Genomic DNA, 15,280 nt, shown 5'->3' with positions numbered 1-15,280 from the left:
CAATGAACGAATTGGCATCTCAACAGTGGTTTGCCTCAGTTTTCTTTTCCCCTGATTTTAAATGGTAGTCACCTGAGGTGAAAATTAAAAACAAAACAAAGTGAATGAACTGTTTTCCACTTAAGGCAAAATAAAGATGTGTGCACCCATTATAAGGGCTTTGTTTTTTAATTTTGTATGTTTTAAAAAGAAAAAGAAATGCCAAACATATATTCTAACACGTAACTGGTGGTGAATGGTTCATCCACCACAAGCCCATATTTCATTGTAAACATTTAAGTGCATTTTTATATATTTCATAAAAGCTGCAAAGATCTTGAAATGGTTGCAACTATAAAAGTTAACTTAATGAAAACAGACGAGGAGTTTATTCACTTTGTTTAACAAACAAAAAGAGAGTTAAAATATTTGTAACTTTAGAATATTAGAAGTGTTTTAAATAGTTTTCTAGTTGCCGTCTTCCAGAAAATGTTTCTAAAAAGGTTTTCCTATTATTTTTTTGAAATATCTGCTAAAAATTATGCTGACTGCTTCTTGGCTCCAAACTTGTCATTCTGCACATTTTACATTTTGTTAGAGGCTCTTGTTTTGTTAATTCAACCCAGGGGAATGTTATGCTGTGATTAGTTGTCAGAGTTGATTTCAGTTGAGTTTGACAGCAGTGGAGCTTCATGAATCACACCTTTTTGCAGTAGCAGGTTCGAAAACGAGCCAAAAAATGTCATTTAGGTGAGTCATTTGAATTGTGAAATTGTTCTTAATGCCATGGCATATGAAGCATTTCAAAAAAATACCACTATCTCCTTTTTTCCTAAAAGTTTTTGTGAGTTCTTTCAACCTCAAAAACTTTATTTATACACATTTTATAAAACATCATCAGAAAGTGGGTCAAAGGTGACCCTTCTTTGGTTCTGTGGCAGCAGGATGCTTAACCGATAAACATAAGATGCTGGCTTATCACAGTCTGCACCTGTTCAATCACATAGATCCAACCTTTTTCTGACAATTTAGAGAGCAACGCTGCTTCTCACCTGAACACGACAGTCATCTGAAAAGCCGCTAAACCTCCTTTTGAAGCTCAATAAACTAGTTACAAATCTGAAACTCATTCAAATGTTCACGATTGATGACGAAATGGATTGGTTGATGAATCAATAATCAAAATAATGAGTCCTAATAAGAATAATAACTTGATCCTGTGCCATTAAAACTTGAAAAATCTCAGTCATTACGTGGGCAGAGTGCAGTTCTGTGCCTCAGAGGCTGGTCTGTGCCTTCTTTCAGCGGCTGGACAGAAATCGATCAGTCAGTTTTCTCATTACGCGCTGAATAGGGCGGTAGGCTAGTAATTGTCACGAGGGGCAGGGTGAGGTTGAGGGTAGTGGTGGTGATAATGTCTGACACTCAGGAGTTGCAAGACGGCTCACCACAGCCCTGAAATGGAAGTCCGCACTCCAACAGCCATTCCGCTTTATCTTATTCCTGCTTAGCAAGATCATAAAGCGAAGGCGACTCGTTTCCGCCGTGTAGATCTTATAGATGATGGTGCTTCAGCTTTAAATGTGCAGAGTGAAATAAAGAAAAGCTTTCATAAGATCCTGATCAACTTCTTCATATTTCCTCACTCCATCACTCAGCTCTGAAACAATAAATAGAAATCCACGCTTTCAAGTCCTGATTCTGTGAACGTCACATCTTCCCACACGGTCTTCTTAGTTCTTATTTAAAAATCAAAGCAGCATTGATTAGTGTGAAATACGATCTAAAGAGCTCATTCTTTTCACTTTAAATTCAAATTTATTCCACTATAAGCCAATAAACAGAAATGACCTCACTGCTGGGATCCTGTTGGGAACGTAGACTCCGAACAGAATAAATAAGACCTTGTTTATGACTCCAACTGCCGTATTTCAGATAAAGCAGAATTCGCTGCCTTAATGAAAGAGTGTGGTGGTAGTGGGGGATCATCTGACATGGCACATTTTGCCTCTATGAAAACCAAATGTGTTGTTGCAGTATTGACATCAAGATAAAAAAAAAAGGAGGGGATTTGATTATAATTGCAAATGAATTTCGATGTAAAACTCTTTCTATTAATAGTACATGTTTTTCTCCAGAAGTTGTTTTTCAGAGGGGGAAAATTAATTCAAATATTCCCAACTGAAAAGCCGAACTAGTTGAGTCTGCTGATGTGCCGTGTATGCCATCTACTGAAGCTGCTCCAACAAATGCATCAAAATGATTACACAACGACCAGAAAGTTTTGGAGGCTGTACAATAAAGATAAATTAGCTGGGAAACATCTTTGCAAAGGAAAGAAACAAAAAAAAACTATACTTTTGGAGCATTTCAAACACTCATCCAGTAACTTTCTGCCTTTATTTCCTTTCGTGTGCTTTTATTTATGGTAAGCTGTGACACTCGAAGCTCCGCGAGATGCTCTGCAGTCCACACTCTCGACTCTGGATCCAGGTCAAACTGCTCCTCCCAGAGAGAGCCGCAGGTCAGAGCAGGGTAAGTTATGTATGAGGTAGGAACACACCGGGGGAGAAAGCAGCAGCTGCCTGGCACATCTCTCCAGGAAGTAACCTTGATGAAAAATTCAGTTGTTTGCAGCTCCTGGCGTCCCTCAGGCATGAATAAAGTGAGACCCAGACAGAGAGAAAAGACCTGGGCTAAGCTTGAAAGTACTCTCACTCTGCTGAGGTGCACACATGCTGGCCGGCATTAGGAGATGGGCGCGAATTAAACTTTAATTATGCCTCAAATAGATTCAACAATGGAAAGCGAGTCAGCATTTCCAAGACCTTGACCATCCTCCTTCGAGCTGCTTCTAAATGAAATAACCACCAGTTCAAGTTTCTCAGCACCTCGCATCGGTAAAATCTTCAAAACTCAGCAGGAGTCCACCTGCCTGAGTGGGATACGTCAATCAACATTATTAAAAGGGTTGCTTGTGCAGAGAGGTAATTTTTCAGGATTGTTTTCCTAGGAGGATTTTAATGCAGCACTCCAATCATACGGCAAAAAGAAGCATCCTCTCATGTTGTGTGTGTCTGAATAAATATGATCTAAAACCTTATTTGCACACGTCCTACAAGGATACCGCAGGCTAACAAATACTCAAAAACATGAAAGATTCCATAAATATGTCACATTTATGCAAAGGGGTTTATAAACTTTCCAGCTGCACCTCTGCTGATCTTGTTTTTGTTGAGGAGCCAGATGTGTCTGAGCAGCTGAGGCTGGGTCAGGGTGGAGGATGACTGATATGAAGGGGTTGACCTGTCACATAGCATTTGACTTACTATCCTTGGAAGAGGATAAAAGGAGAGGCAAATGTCGAGTGATACAAGTGACGCTTCCTCAAACACACATATCTGCACACAGAGGGATGGGGAGATGAATGGCTTATAATAAAAACCCAAGGCCCAGCGGCCATTCTGTGCATGTAAAAAAAACAACAAACCAGTAAGCTTAACATTTTTATGGAAATAATAGTCGACGGTGATGCTCGCAGTGAGTCTAAGCAAAAGGATTTTCACGAGTGTCTCTGCTTTTGCTGTAGGGGCCATGTAAGCCCTTGGACCTCTCGAGGAGCGTGGGTGGTGCCTGGTGGGGGGAGATGTGACGGACGGCAGAGCCTCACAGCCTGCTATCTGCTCTGTGAATTTTCCCAGACTCATTTGCATTCATAAAGAGCGTACTCCTTGTCACAGAGTGTTTTCCTTTTTAGACTGCCTCGAAAAAATCCCGCGTGGCTCTTGGTGGGAGTGAGCCTGGAAAATCCTACTGTCAAAGACGACAAGATGAATGAATACCTGTGTCAGACGTGTGTGGCTGCAACGATGACAGATGTAGGAGTGCTGTCCTTCTGTCGATCTGCGGGCTTCATTTTAGAATAAATAAATCTGAATCTCACCACACCCATAATTACAAGTGTTGCTTTATTTGACAGCTCTCTATGTTTGTTGATGGGAATGTGTCTGCTGATGTGCGTTTGGTGGGTGGTGGCACTGACCAGGAGACAGCTTGATTTAATTCAGTGGAGGCGTGATTGCAGTTTAGTGCAGAGGTTTCCAATTTTGGCTTTTCATTCTTGTTTGTTTAATCAAGCACCAATTTACACTTGAAAAAGCAGGTGAATGCAAACGTGGAATTAAAGGTAAACCGCATAGAACATTGTTGGGAGAAAACCTTTAAATCGTTTTCACCAATTAAGTTCAGTGTTTTGTGTGTGACTCGGATCAGCAAACGATGACAATACCTGTGTTAGTTTAGCTGTAAAACTGAAGCCGCTTAAGTGTCTCAGTGTCTCTAAGGCCTGAGCGAGCAAAGATTTTTCAGGAAAAAGGCAAAAACTAAAATGACGTCTTTGAGAGGTAAAATAAAATCGATGAAAAAAAGTAAATTAATTTGTCTCAATGTTCTTTTATTTAATTTTTTTTTTTTAGTTTTATGGGTTTTAGTAAACAACAGCAGAAGTGAGGTAACTTATCAGTTTCAGTTTATTTCAAACACAAACGAAAAATCAACACGGTGGTTTAAAAAGACATAAAACAATACAGTGTGCTTGAAAAGGAGTGGGTTGAAGAGAAATCTTGTCTGCTCCCACCCCCTTTTTACAAAACCTGATGATTCAAAACGCGTATTGCTATCAACAGATAGGTAGAAAACATTCACGGTACAATTCTGCATGGCAAATGTGCTAACGTGACATTTTTTGTTTAATGAATTGTTTCAGGCCTTATACAGGACTATAAATGACTTCTTGTAGGTTTTTTTGAATACATGTAAACTTTTTTATTTTATTTTAAACCTTCATCCTATCCATTCCATAAATCCACACCACAATTTGATAAACACATTTTCTCTTTTGTTGTGCAAATGCACTGCTTTTTGAAATTCAGTTGTTTTCTTAGATTGTAACTCCCATCTCTGTCTTTGAACATTTGCCCTAAATTTATTGGAAGTAAGTTGTATCTGGCTTTACACTTGATGAGAGCCGTCTTCAGTTTCACTAGATCCCGTAGTTTCAATAAACCCGACTTTAAAAATGGAGCATTTGTATGCGTCCCATAATCCACTCCATTAACAATTCGAACAGCTTTTTTTTGTAAGATATATAAAAACTGTAGGTTTGTTTTATAAGTAATTCCCCAAATGTATACGCTGTACTGTAAATACGGTAGTATTTGGATGAATATATTAGTAAACGTGCCTTTTGAGTGAGAGTATGGCGCGTTTTTCCCAACACTGCTATGCTTTTAGCAATTTTAGTTCTGACCAGCTTATTTGTGGTTTCCAGCTCATTTTGACATCCATAATTACTCCAAGGAACTTGATTTCAGTCACTCTTTTCAGAACATGATTATCAATCTACAACGTAAGAGTATTAAGGGCCAAATATACAATTTCAGATGGGTTGAAAGTATTGACCAATTGATTTTCACTTTACAAATGAACCGTCGGTTCATTAAATTCCAGGACAGATTTCCTACTTAAGCAATCTTCTGCACATATTGTATACAAAAAACAGCTTTTTCAGTTATTATTAACTAAGAATTGATAATTTTACTATTTAAATCTATATTTTTCAGTTTAAATGATTGGCTGTGTAAATAGCCAAAGATTCCTTTCATGATCACAGTCATATTTTTGTGCCAATTCTCATTATGTGTATCAATGGAGGGTAAAGGGAGGGCAAAGGGGTTGATTGGTTTTAGTTTAAATTTTCATGTTTTTTAAATGTTCGTTTATTTTTAACTGCTAAGCGCTTTGAGCAGCTCAGAGCAAGAAAAGCACTTTTTTATATAATAAAGCTTGATTTGATATAATTTTATAAAAAAAAACTATTTTGTACTAAAAAGCAAAAAGTTATAGTTGGAATTATGAATATACTAATCAACAGTTGGCAGAAATATTCAACAAAAAATGTAAACAAAAGAATCAGTAACCTATACTGTACTCCTGAGAAAGAAGTTAGCATCAGTGCTTTGAACATCTTTAACATTTTTAGCACAGCTGTTACATAAGAAACAAATAAAATACATACATTTTAGAGCAACACATCTTAGAATATTGGAATGGGTTCATATCAAACAAAACAAAAAACTATAGTAGACAAATCAAAGAAATAGGTATTTACACATAAATGTTTGTGTAAACTTAGGATAATTAATTATGAACTGATTGGAAAAGAAAAAAATTAAAAGAAGATACAGAAATACACAGTTGTACATTTGTACACACATGTACAGTTTATACATGTGTACATAAATGCACATATATAAACATAAAAGATTGTAATCATAAACACATTGGTACTCATATATAGAGGACATAAAACACTGAATCCATAAAATATTAAGTTTGTCAAAAACGGCTTAATTAATTGCTTGGAAAAGAGTGGGAGGAAGAATATGACAGTGTTTTTGTGAGAAACAAAGGAAGAAATGTGCAATAGCATGTTTATGATTTATCCAATAAGTTTTAAGGACTTCTGGTTTTAACCAAAAAACAAAAATCATAGCTGTGGTTTCTATATAACAGAACCAGACTTAATAAGATTTTGTATTTAATTTTTAAAAAAAGTTCAGAAACTTAACTAAATTTCTGTGTAGAGCAAAAATAAATCAAAATTCTAGACTATAAGTAGGAGATTAGTCAAAAATCAAAAGGTAAATTTTAAAAACTGCATCAAAGGTTGTTCTGCTGCAGCTTTGCACCAGATACTGCTTGTTTATTACCACAAATCTGGAGCTAATTTGGGCTAATTGATATCCTAAAAATGTGATGTATGGCAAATAAGGAGAAAGTAGCACCATAACCAGCAAATGAATGTGTTTTATAAAAGAAAAGAAAATAGTCACTGGATGTGCTGCAGTTCCTAGAGGAGACCTTGATTTCTTTTTTTGTGCTTTTTACATAACAATAAAAATGTCTTTAAATAGCTTATTGTTTTTCCCACAAAAACAGCAAAAAACAACAGCGCGAGCTGAATATGAGCTACATAGATTCCCTAAACCTCAAAGAACACAGTGCAAGAGGAGGATGATAAAAAAGGAGAACATCTGGTGAGCCGAGCACAGTGCCAGGACAAGACAAAGCCATGTGTCTGGCAACTGCATACCTACACAAACACACACACACACCTCGACACAAACATTGGTGCGCACAAGGCCAAACATTCACTCATGCATGCTCACTCGAAGCAGCCTGCACCCAAAACTTGCAAACAAGTAAAAAAAAAAAAAAAATCCTCTCCATACTTGTACAAATCTATGCACAGCTATTGTGCACAGCAGGGTGCAGCAACAGCAAAAGAGAAAAAGCCAAAGAAGAATGTGAGTCCAGTGTCAAACAAGACTAATCTGCATACTCCCGAGCTTAGAAGTGAATATGCATGAAAGTATAAAACAATATGCCTTGAAGCAGACCACCCGGTCTATTCGGATTACTGTACCCACCTCCGAGCCTTTTATCCTCCTCCTGGCATGCAATCAAGCTGATTTAGTGCACGCTTGCTGATGGTTTCACACAACAAATTGGACTTACAAGATGATAACCTGTTGAAAAGAGAAGACAAACACTGCCACCAAAGCAAGAAAAAGGGTAATTTATGCATGCAGTTTCAGTAAAATATGCACAAAAACAATCCTAGGAGGTGTTTTTGGTCATACATTTCTGTCTTATCAAGTTAGCTGTAACAAGATTTAACAACTGCAGACAGAGAGGCAAAACACAGAGAAAATTAATATTTGGAACAAGTACACAGTACTAGACACAGAACTTAGATGGCCCATCAAATATTGAAGAAATGTCTGCTGGAATTCACATTTCAGACAGACTTCCTGTAAGACTGTCCTTGCCAATGAATGAATATTTCATTTTGGAAATAAAGTGGCCCTGAAAGGCACCATTACCACGCCCTAATGTCAGGGAAAAACATTCCTCACATTTAGCTGAAAGTTAGGCCGAAATGATAGGAGGCGTCCATGCATAACACAGTCTGATATGGTAATGTATTGGCATCACATTAGCATGACTGTATTTGACTGCGCATCAGTGTGGGTGTGTAGGTTTTCCCAAATGACTAAAAAGGAGAAACGGAAGAACTGGGAGCATGTGGGTTTTCAATTCATCATTTCGCTCAATTTGCCGAGCAGAACAAAAGTCAGAAATGTTTAAAAACTCGGCTCTTAAGCAGTCGGTACATTTAAATGCAGAGCAGCGATGCCTTTAAGCACTAATCTAATCTTCGATAATAAAGGTAGGGAGTCCAGGCAGAGATGATGTGATCAGTGCCATTACTTTGTCTGTCTTAACTGCTGGTGGGTAAAATAGCTACAAACTAAAATCCAGTGTGGTGCTGTAGGAAGGATGCAGATAGATGTCGCAATTCAATCTTGGGAAGAACATTTTTTTGGCAAAAATTAAGAGTACACAAAAAAAACAAATCACTTTTTGGTCATAAATGTTTCTTTTTCCGTGATTTAATTGAGTTTCATAATTACATTTCTAAAGGAACTCAGAGAGGAGAAACCAAACTGGAGACAAATGACATTTGAAATCGAGGTCACTGGGATTTGCCAGATCTTAGACCAATAACTCTATTTCACATAAAATGTTTCTTAAGACTCACGCAGATGAAAATGTTGTTTTTTGGTGTTTTTAACTTGTTCTTGTGGCAATTTTCTGATGATGGAAGATTTGAAAATTAAGATTTTATGTAAATTAAAATCAATCATTGAAAATTAAGTTCCAAAAAAGCCAAAATCCCATTGACATCTGTTGAGAAATAAACAGCCAGAATAACCATTCTTGCTCTTTTTCCTTTTATTAACATGTTCTTGCTAATCCTAATTGATTTCAGGATATTTTTGCTTTAGCGCAAGTTATTCAAGTTATTAACTGACCAATCAAAGTATGTGGCCTCGAGACAGATTCCCCCGATCTCTCTTTCAGTTGTAGGGTTGTGGTCTTCTAACGTGCTCACTCCTGATGGGAGACAGTGGTTGCCAAATCTAGACAGGCCAATCACAGCTTACTTTGGACTTCTGGTTCCAACAGGGTGAAGGACATATCGCATTAAAATGGCGACTGAATTGACTTCATTTGGTTGGAACCGGAAGCAAGGCATTTTCTATGGGTGACGTCACACGCGATTCATCCAGTTATATATTTTACAGTCAATGGACAGCTCACAAACTCCCCGCTCTGCTGCATTCTGATGCATCTACTTTTAGACGACTAGATCTGTGTACCCGTGTCCTTTTCCTTTTCCGAGCTGGTATCTGTCTCAAAACTGTACGACTGTGGGTCGTACCAGTGGGTGAGTGGTGTGAGGTTGCTCATGCCAAGAGTTCCGCCCGACAACTCAGAGGCACATTTCTGATGACCCACTGCCGCTCTGCAGAAACTACGTCCTAGAAAATAAGACAGGTTTGGAAACAGCATAAATGTAAAAAAAATTGCAGCAAATACAATAAAATATTCTATAAAGAATTTTTCAGAATGCAGCCAGTTGTGTGGCTCTTCCCATTTGTCATTCCCTGCCTTGGTGAGTACGGGTGCGTTCCCACCTGTCTTTATTTCTTTGCAGATTTTCTGTGGAAACAAAATAATTCCTGAAAACATTACACTGTTAGTGATTAATTCTAATATTTGCCTTGGTTTTATGGGCTCATAAGAAATTAAAAAGTTATACATAAACTTTGCTGTGGGTCTTACTTATCAGCTGACACAACTAGTTTTTCCCAATTCAATTAGTTTCTTCATGAGCATTTTACTTTTGTATAAACTGGGGTGGTGGTTGGGAAAATGCAGGAAACTGGAGACGATGAGGATGAGGGGATCTTAAAGGAATTAGTAAATAAACCCAAACAGGTGGCAAAACTGTAGACTGGAGCCCAAACTGCTAAAATGAGAGACTCTAATGTTGTCAGGGAAAATGAACGGAAGCAAATATGGATTATTAGAAACGTTAACCTGGTGGAATCAGAAGAAACGGAACAGTTGAGTCTAATCCTAACACAAAACGCAGAAAATATTAAAACTTCAAGAATAAAATAAAGGGACCTGAACTCAGAAAAAAAAGGTCCTCGCCGATCTGGTAAATCAACTTTACTAGACTCAGCTTTTTACCAAACGTGGCAGAAAAAAAACTCTTGGTTTAAAATCTTGGGGGTAATCTGGAAGTATGTTCAGCAAATAAGATCTACGGCTTCATGCATTTTCTGTCAAAATAATGTGGCAGAAACATCCATTACTGAAGAAACAATACTGGAGAAACTAGCTGGCAGGAAATTATTTCTTATCCTTTAACAAATTGTAAATCAGACAGATGTGCACAGTGATGATAAAGGTGGGAGATACTTCAACAGAATAATGCAACAAGTAGATTAGACTCTTCCTTGGAATGAGGATAGTAAATGGAGCTACTTTTAAGTGTTTTTGGAAGCATGCAACATTATTGCCTCTTTAGAAAGACTGTTGTGCTGTTTTGTTTACACAAAATGGATGGTGAGAAAAAACATTTCAAGCCACCAAAAATAAAAGAAACCTAACTTACAAACCTATAAGCAATAGATTGTATACTTGTATATATAAGTATGACAGCATGACAATTCATGTCATGTTCCATTAAAAAGAAACATGAGCATAATGCTATTAATGAATTTTTTTGTAGACCTGCTTAGATGAGACTTAATCAAATTTACTTTATAAAATTAACCTGTAGAAATATATACACCAGGGTCTTTGTCTATGACATCACCCTGAAGCCTGAGGTGGGATGGACATAATCAGAGTTTGCCTCGCCCACCTCAGGAACCTGTTAAATAGGGTTTATGGGATTAATAAACTGGCAAATTTACTTCAACAGTACATTTCATACCTAGACAATTGGAAATACTTTACATAAAACTTTACAAGAAAGATTAAAAAAATACTAAAAGAGTGATAGTAAAAAAGAACTGAATTAAGAGTTAAAGTGTGGCTGTAAATCTTTGAATTAAAAACTAATCAAATGAGAACAGGGGGTGTTTAACCTGGGTTTAAACGGATTCGGCTGATCTAAGGCTTTTAGAAAGTCTGTTGTAGATATGTGAAGCATAAAAGCTGCATGCCGCTTCTCCTGTATAAAAAGAGCGGATCCAAATAGCTGGAGAGATCTGGCTGGTTTACACTGGGTCAGGAGGTCAATCGTGTATTTTGGTGCTAAACCCTTTAAAGCTTTAGAAACCAACAACAAAACTTCAAAGCCTATCCTCTGGCAGACAGGCAGTCATTGTAAAAACCTCAGAACTGGACTGATGTGGTCTACTTTTTTAGTCTTTGAGAAAACCCAAGCAGCATAAGTTCTGATCTAAAATTGAGAGCGCTATCACATTTAAAAAAAAAATAAGAGAGGAACATTATAATTAGAGAGGTATTTTATTGTTTGACTCATGCAGACATAGAACTAATGTAAAAAGGAGATGTCCTACTGTTTTTGGAACAAAACTTTGAAATTGTTTGAATTTTAAATTAGTTAATACCGTAAAGAATTTTAGTTTACTGTTAAAATGCCAAATAATTGGTTGATAGTGAAATTTGATTAAGTAGTAGTAAACACGTATGTATATATTTGTATATGTGTATGGACATCTGAATAAATATTTGGTTAAACAAAAAGCAGTGACTTAGACTTCAAAAAATGCAATAACCAATAAACATGAAATATTTGAAACTCTATTGTAAATTAATGCAATTTTAGTATAAAATACTCCTTAACATGGGAATAAATGAGTAATTGCTTCATTCTGAAACCAGCCTCCAATTGTCTTTTGAGGAACTGCAACAGTTGTCACTTCCAGGTTTGAATTAAAATCTGGCTATTGAGAAAGTGGGGACTTGGATTGATCTGTTCCTGACCGTGTACCTCGTCTCTGCTCCTGCTCCTACACCCAGTCGTGGACCCTACCTCTGGATCATCTCGCGCCCCCAGCCGTCCCCCAACTCTTCTGGATGAAGCAAATCTGCTGAACTATTTAACCCTTGTGGTATCCTATGGGGTCCAGATGACCCGATCCTTACATTGACGTGTTCTCCCTACCATGATAAAGGTGGAAACATTTCATGTAATCCATGGACACCAGTGAAAATCACAAATCGTTGAAGAAAAAGGGTTCAGTGCACTGTCTTGTGGGGTCTAGATGACACAACTCCCAATGTTGAAGTGCCCAGGATAGCACAAGGGATAAACATGTAGTTGTAGAGTTAGATAAGCTAAATTTTCTCTAAGAGTTCTGGTACAATGCCTGTCCGTCCTGGGGGAGGAATTCCCTGTGTAGCCCAGTCTGTTTAGTTTAGTTTAGCAATTAATACATGCTCTTTATGATTTCATGTTTAATATATAAATACCAGTATGAAGCCCATGGAGACGAATATTGTTGCAATATAGGGCTGTATAAATAAAACTCAACTGAATCGAATAAAATAAAACACAAAAAAGCAAAACTGAAACAGTTTGATTCAGATATGCAAAATAAAGATTCTTGTTCATTGATCCTCCAACAGGTTAGTTAAGAAAACTGAGATTAAACAGAAAGTGACGTAATAAAGATATGAGCAAATAACAGTTTCTTTTAACACTCCCCACCCACTTTAAAACTGTTGCACCTCAAGCATAACAGCTTGATTCTTTAGCAGGACACTAAGAAACTGCGCATGAAGAAACAGAGAGCTGATTGCAATAAAGTGAAACCTGCAGATGTTTCAGTCCAATCAAGCATCTCCAAGATGCCCTAAACAAGCTCAGAATCATCCCCACACGAGACCTGAAATCAGGAAAGAGAAGCCCGTAGAGATCCAATATCCCTTCCTAAAAGCTGAAGTGAAAAAGCTTGGGGTGGGTAAAGCCATACTGCATTTGTGGCTTATTTGTTTTATTTGGGTAATGAGGTTCATAAAGAGGAAGACATGAAGATGGGAACTTTTGCTGGTTTGTTTATAAAAACATATTGGTGAGATTTTCCGCTTTTTAAGAAAATAAAAAATTCCTAAATCTAAAGACAGTAATTGGTGCAAACGTCATATGAGGTGCAGTGTTTACTAGGACAAGCAAGAGTTTCATCACCCATTAGTAGCAGCACTTGCACAATGACTGCCTCCCCATCTGAATTTTACCGGCACAGAAACAAAGACAAAGGGGTTCAGAGCAACAGACAGAGATGTACACGGAGTGGAAATAGTTAAAGCCATAAAGACATACAGTATCTCAGCCCTGACCCCATGCCCTCCTAGGTATCCCCCTGCGCAGAATTCTTATTCCCTACCAAACTGACAAAGTGTTTTTAATCTTTTCTTTCTCTCTCTCTTGGAGATTGGGGAAACAAAAATCAATAGCTCCTGGCAGGCGATCTAGCAGGCTGGTGAATTACAGGGTGTACGCTGCAACTAGAGCGCTGCATCACAGGGACCTTGGAGTGAGAGACCTTGGGAGAAGCATCAGAGACAGAGGGGTTGCAGGGTCACTGTGGGTGCACCGTCTGAAGAGAGGGGTATTTACTGCCTCCACCAGCCTGCTGTTATGAAAAATAACTGCCATGCCGCACAGAGAGAGATGGCAGAAACGAGATGGTGGGAGACAGACAGAGAGATGAGATACAAAGAAGAGGCAGAGAGCTTGGTGATGTGTACACAAACAGCTAAAGTCTTAGGAGAGTTTGGGTTGATGTGTGAGCTTTGTGCAGTGCAGGTATGATGTCAGGCAGAAGACTGATGTTTTTTTTTTCTTTTTTTCTCTCCCAAACGGGAAATGATTCATTAGCGTTTGGTGATTTAGAACGTGGCAGTGCGGGCCGATCAATATGCATGGGCCCATCTGTCAATACGTGATTTCTGCTGGTTAATTAGCTGATGTGGGCCAGTGGTTGTGAATATTGCCTGGCAACTGACAGACTGGTTGTTTTCTATCATCGGTGGGGGGGGTTAGCAGGTGGTGCTAGTTCACAGTCAATCAATGGAAACCTGCACCTCCAACCGGATTAATAAAGACATCTACTTTTCTAAATCTCATTTCAGAGTTATGCTTTAAAAAAAAGCAGTGATTTAGTTAATGCTCTTAAATACCAAAACTGGAAGTCAGAAACACTTCAAATGCATATTTGAAATATTCTTGAGAAATCAATTATAACAAAGGTGGCTGGCATTAAAACTGTTCAATCTAGTAACAACCACGACAAAATACTGAAATGTCCCCAAATCTTTTTAAATCATCTGTTTCCACTCCTCAGGTTGCATGTGGGTTCACTTTAGTACAGGTACTTCATTAAAATAATTCCTCTACAGCTTTATTATAATAACTTTTGTTATTTTTGTTGTTTGCAATCTGCAGCAATGCAAGAAACAAAAATGTTAAAATCCTACATAGATATTTTTAGTTTTCACAATTATGAACATGCAAAATAAAAACTCCCAGTCCAGACAACATGCTGACTCTCAGATAATGTGCATAATTTAAAAAAATATTGTAAAAAAAACAAAAAACAGGTTTCTGTTTTTTTATTTGAACACCAACTTTGATTTCTACAAAACTGCAAAATTCAGTTTTTTACTGGACTATGTATTATGATTTGAATGTTTTATTACTTTAACAATGTGACACTGACTTTAGTTGATTCATTTTATAATGTAAAGTCAAAATATTCAGAGATTCGGCAGGTAGAAAACTAAAGGACCAAACGGTGGGGGCAGGAGGAACAAACAAACCAAAGTCATTTTTTACCTTAATCAGCTGGAAATAAATAGATAAAAATCTCTTTGTAATGTTTTTTTTCTCCTCTTTTTTCCCTCTCTTTGTAATGTTAAATATCAGAATAAAATTACCTGGTCCAGTTTCCAACTCCTAGATATTATTTTCAGTTTATTCAAATAACTAGTAAAAGAAAATTTGTGTTTACTTTTAATTTGCACACCAACTTTTATTTCACCAAAACATCAAATTTGGCTTATTACTGGATTTTTGATTCTGATTTGAATACATTTTATTAATGGAACATACGAAGAAAACTTTAGATAACTTCATATTATAAAGTCAAACATTTTTAGAGATTCTGCAGCTAGAAGACTAGAAAGTGGGACCTAAAGGTGGGGGCCGCGGGAATAAAAAACCCAAAGTAATTTTTTAACAGATGCTGAGGCAGGTAACCCAAACAATTGGAGCTGAAAATGAATGAATAACAGCAGAAGAAACAAACTATGAGACTGACAAGAAAAAGTAAATACAAGAAAAGTC

This window comes from Oryzias latipes, chromosome 17, assembly GCF_002234675.1.
Source record: "Oryzias latipes chromosome 17, ASM223467v1".
NCBI lineage: Eukaryota > Metazoa > Chordata > Actinopteri > Beloniformes > Adrianichthyidae > Oryzias > Oryzias latipes.
This window is presented reverse-complemented; position numbering follows the sequence as displayed.